We start from the raw sequence: 5,730 nt of genomic DNA on the forward strand, positions 1-5,730 counted from the left end.
AAAATTTCAGGTCAATTGGACCTGTTTTGAGTGAGTTATGGCCTAAAAACTCACTGCTGCCCAATTGGTCATTTTTCAGGTCCTAATTGCACCTAATCGGAATTGGTCATTTTCTTAGGTCACCTTGCAAGCAGAATTTTGGTATGTTTTCTCAATGAAAGTTGGCACATTTTGTGCCTAGTTCCACCTCCAATTGGTCTCATACCAATTGAGGTTACACATTTAAACTTATTGGCTAAAATATACACTGCCCTTGGTTACTTTGCTCAACACACATCAATCACACACATTTACCTTGCAATATGTTTACTTCCCTACCAAATCTGTTTTGGTACATTACCAAAACCACATCCCACTTTACATTATCCTCACTTTGGGCAGATTACAATTATCTTCAATACACCAATTAAAGTTCACATTTACAAAGTCTAAATACAATCACTAATTCTCACATACACTTTACAAAATAATTTCATACACATATCCATCAATCCTTCTATGTCAACATTCTGCCAACACTTCCATGAATACATACATTTATTCAAGTGTCCGTAAGCTGCCGAAAATTGTCCTTCAACACCAAGTGTCCTACAATTCATTAAATCTCATTCCAAGTGCAAAGATCACCTTATACATGTGAAGTAATTCACTAGGTCATTAAATCATCATGATCAACATCATTCTCATCAATTATATGTACAAATACTTCATCAAATACATGACTCCATGGCTGTCCAAAATGAACACAACAATAACTCTTCAAACTCAAAAATTTTCTTCACAAACCCAACACCCATAACATGTACACAAAACTTCTTTAAAATATGAACTTACTTTATGTTTGGAGCTTGTTAAACCTTGCTTAAACTTCTCAAATTTAGTATCAAACTCTTCCTTGTGATGTGTAGACAAAGTTTCATGAAGGAACCTAAGTGATTTGGGGTTGAAATGAGGGATGGATCAAGCTTGCATGCAAACGCCCATGGAGTTTTTTCTTGGTTCTTCAATTCGGCTGGTTTGGTTGTTTTGGAGAAGATGAATATTTCTGCTGGTTTAGTGGAGTTACAGCTGCCCTATTATGTGTTTATTTTATTCATTAGTGGTTCACTCATAAATTTAATCATATTATAATCTAATTGTTCACTTAATCCCACATTAACCCATGATTTTAGCTATTTACTTTAGGTACCACTAAACTAATTTTTCATTTTATTTTCTAAGTGTAATATTATTTAATTTTAGTGGACATTTAGGTCAAAAGACACTTCGGGATGTCAAATGACCATAATGCTCCTGTTCGGGTTGCATTCCCGATTTTTCGGTAACACCGGGTTTTGTCTGTTTTTCGATTTCTCACTTTTCTTTGTACTAATTATTTAATTTTTCTTTGATCTTTCTAATGATATTTATTCTTCAATAAGGTTCTATTTAAGTCCTAAAAATGTTTTCCAGGGTTCCCCGCAGTCCAGGGCTAGTCAACGGTCCACGCCGTGACTTCCCAGTGCGGTCACCCATCGTTAGGTTTCCCGGCTCGTTTAACTTGATCACATTTCTTTGCTATTATTTTTCCTTTATTTTTCTTGTATTTTCTTTTCTTGTATTTCATTATTTTATGTCTCCTCTCTCATATTGAAGTGTAGTTCTAGGCATCCTAGCTGTCCGAACAACACTAGTCACCGGAACAGCAGAACGCACTACCGAACTTAGGGGTGTTACAATTCTCCCCCCCTTAAATAAATTTCATCTCGAAATTTTACCTGGCATTAGTCTCTGAACAGCTGTGGGTGTTGTCTCCTCATATCCTTTTCACGTTCCTAAGTAGCTTCCTGGCCTGAATGATGGTTCCACAGCACTTTAACCAGGTGTATCTGTTTGTTCCTCAGCTGCTTCACCTCATATGCCAGAATTTTTATGGGTTCTTCCTCATATGAGAGGTCTTGATTTACTTCAATCTCTTCAACTGATAGTACATGAGATGTGTCGGAACAGTACCTCCTTAACATGGACACATGGAAGACACTGTGTATCCTTGCTAGCTCTGGAGGTAATGCCAATCGATATGCCAAAGGACCCACTCTTTCCAGAACTTCATATGGTCCGATGAAACGAGGACTCAGTTTCCCCTTTCTGCCAAATCTCATAATCCTCTTCCAAGGAGAAACTTTGAGGAATACCTTATCGCCCACTGCGTACTCAATATCTCTTCTTTTCATATCAACATAGGACTTCTGACGGTCTGATGCGGCCTTGAGTCTATCTCTAATCAATCTGATCTTTTCCTCTGTCTGCTGAACAATTTCTGGCCCAATCATCTTCCTTTCACCTACCTCATCCCAACATAGGGGAGTTCTGCACCTTCTACCATACAAAGCTTCATATGGAGGCATCCCTATGCTTGATTGGTAGCTGTTGTTATAAGCAAACTCAATCAAAGGCAAGTGTGTATCCCAACTACCTTCAAATTCAATCACACAAGCCCGTAGCATATCCTCCAATATCTGAATAACCCTCTCGGTGGCCATGCATGCGTGGGTGGAATCTTTGTCTTTGAAGTTCAATCTAGTTCCTAGGGCTCTCTGAAGACTACCCCAGAATCTAGAAGTGAACCTAGGATCTCTGTCAGACACAATTGATACTGGCACTCCATGCAATTTTACAATCTCATATATATACAATCTGGCCAATCTTTCCAGGCTATAGTCCATTCGAACTGGTAAAAAGTGAGCAGACTTGGTCAATCTGTCAACTATAACCCATACTGCATCATGACTACTCTGTGTTCTTGGAAGTCCTGTAACAAAATCTATAGTTATTCGTTCCCATTTCCACTATGGTACTGACAAAGGATGTAACAAACCAGCTGGAACTTGATGTTCTGCCTTTACTTGCTGACAAGTTAGGCATTTGGAAACGAATTCAGCTATATCTCTCTTCATGCCCATCCACCAGTAATGCTCTTTCAGCCCTCTGTACATTTTAGTTCCACCAGGGTGCATAGCAAATGGAGACTCATGTGCTTCCTTCATAATGATTTGTCTCAATTCCACATCACTAGGAACGCACATTCTGCCCTGATGTAGCAATAAACCATCCTCTCTCACAGTGAATTCAGGTTTCTTGCCTGTGAACTTCTTTCGGTAACCGATACTTTTCATCACTCTGAGCGACCATTACGATCGATCAATCAACACCGCTGTACATGCCATGCAACTCTTTATCATCCCTCATCATCAATCTCTAAACTGGCATGTTGTGCTTTCAATTCATATATCATGGACAAAGGAGAAATTCTGAGACTTGCCATAGTCTTGCGACTTAAGGCGTCAGCCACTACATTTGCTTTTCCTGGCTGATAGTCTATTAAGCAATCATAATCTTTGATGAGTTCTAACCATCTCCTCTGCCTCAAATTCAATTCCTTCTGGGTACCTAAGTACTTCAAGCTCTTGTGATCTGTGAAAATGTAGCATTTCTCTCCATACAGATAGTGTCTCCAGATCTTCAGAGCAAAAACAATAGCTGCTAACTCCAGGTCATGTGTTAGGTAATTCCTCTCATGCGGTTTCAGCTGGCGTGATGCATAAGCAATGACATTCCGATCTTGCATCAGTACACAGCCTAACCCATTATGAGAAGCATCACTATAAACTGTGTATTCTTTACCCGGAGTAGGTAAAGTGAGGACTGGAGCTTCAGTCAAACACCTCTTCAACTCATCAAAACTCTGCTGACATTTATCTGTCCACTGAAATTTTACATCCTTCCGAAGCAGTTTGGTCAGTGGAGAAGATAACATAGACCCCTTCACAAACCGACGGTAATATCCAGCTAGACCCAAAAAACTACGAATTTCTGTGATGTTCCTGGGCGGCTTCCAATTAAGGATAGCTTCTACCTTGCTGGAGTCTACCTTGATCCCTTCAGCTGACACAACATGTCCCAAAAAGGAGATTTCTTTCAGCCAAAATTCACATTTCGACAATTTGGCGTATAGTTGTTTCTCCCTTAAAGTCTGCAGTACAATCCGTAGATGTCTGTCATGCTCCTCTGCATTCCTTGAATATATCAAAATGTCATCAATAAACACCACCACAAATTGATCAAGATATGGTCTGAAGATAGTGTTCATCAGATCCATGAAAGCAGCTGGAGCATTTGTTAACCCGAATGGCATTACTAGAAACTCATAGTGGCCATATCGAGTTCTGAAAGCAGTTTTTGGAATACTCTGCTCTTGCACCTTCAACTGATAATAACCAGATCGCAAATCAATTTTGGAGAATATAGCTGCACCCTTCAACTGATCAAACAGATCATCAATGCGAGGCAATGGATATCTGTTCTTTATTGTCACCTTATTCAACTGCCGGTAGTCAATGCATAAGCGGAGAGTACCATCCTTCTTCTTAACAAACAACACTGGTGCTCCCCAAGGTGACACACTAGGGCGGATGAAGCCCTTTTCAAGTAGTTCTTGCAATTGTATCTTCAACTCCTTCAACTCTGCTGGCGCCATTCTGTATGGCGTTATGGAGATTGGATCCACACTAGGCATAACATTAATTTCAAACTGCACTTCTCTTTCCGGAGGTAATCCTGGCAATTCATCAGGAAACACATCTGGAAAGTCATATACTGTAGGGATGTCCTTCAATGCTGGACTCCCCACTTGGGTGTCTACCACATGTGCCAAGTATGCTTCACACCCCTTTCTGATCATCTTTCTGGCTAGTGCAGCCGAAATGATGTTTGATGGCAATAACTGCCTCTCCCCTTGTATCACCACATCACTGTACTGAGGAAGGCCAAAAGTGACTGTCTTTAGCCTACAGTCAATCATGGCATGATGCCTAGCTAACCAATCCATGCCCAAGATGATATCATAATCTCTGAAGGGCATTTCAATGAAATCAGACAGGAAAGTGTGTCCTTGGATCACCAAAGGACAATCTCTATTCATTCTATTAACCCTGAGCTCCTGTCCTAACGGACTCGTTACTAGCACCTCAAAGTCCATTTTTGTACATGGAACAGCAATGCAATCAATGATGCTAGCACTCACATAAGAATGGGTAAAACCCGGATCAAATAACACAAATACATTTTGGTTAAAAGTTGAGAAGGTACCAGCCACAACATCAGATGTCTCTGCCTCTTCCCTCTGTCTCATGGCATAGACTGCATCGAGCACTATCTTGCTCGATTGTTTCTTGTGCCTTGGCTGCTCTTTGGGTTACCTCTACCCCTGCCTCTACCTCTGCTAGGTGGTTGTGAGCTTCTGGTGACAGGGCTCTGAACTGACCATTCTGCAGTAGTAGGAGGTGGTCCAATTCTACGACTACTGGTGCAGTCCTTGGCAAAGTGTCCGGTGCCTCCACAGTTATAACAGGCTCCAATAGCCTTGTAACATATTCCACCATGATTCTTTCCACAAGTTTCACATTGGCGGGGAGGGTAGGAACCTCAGTACTCTGTGACCGGATAGGGAGGTCTGCATCACGAATATCTTCCCCTACCAGATTTCTTGCCACCTCTGCCATGTCCCCCATAGTTCTTCCTCTTTCCAGTATGACCACTGGAACTCTGTTCTACTGATTTTCCCTCTTTCTCTGTCTTCTCTGATCTCTTTTTCTCTGGAGCAGTCTCAAACTCAACTCTTTCCAACTCTAGGGCTTGAGAAACAAGTTCAGAGAAGTTAGTGTGTTTGAAGCCGATCACTTGTACTCTGAT

This window comes from Hevea brasiliensis, chromosome 15, assembly GCF_030052815.1.
Source record: "Hevea brasiliensis isolate MT/VB/25A 57/8 chromosome 15, ASM3005281v1, whole genome shotgun sequence".
NCBI lineage: Eukaryota > Viridiplantae > Streptophyta > Magnoliopsida > Malpighiales > Euphorbiaceae > Hevea > Hevea brasiliensis.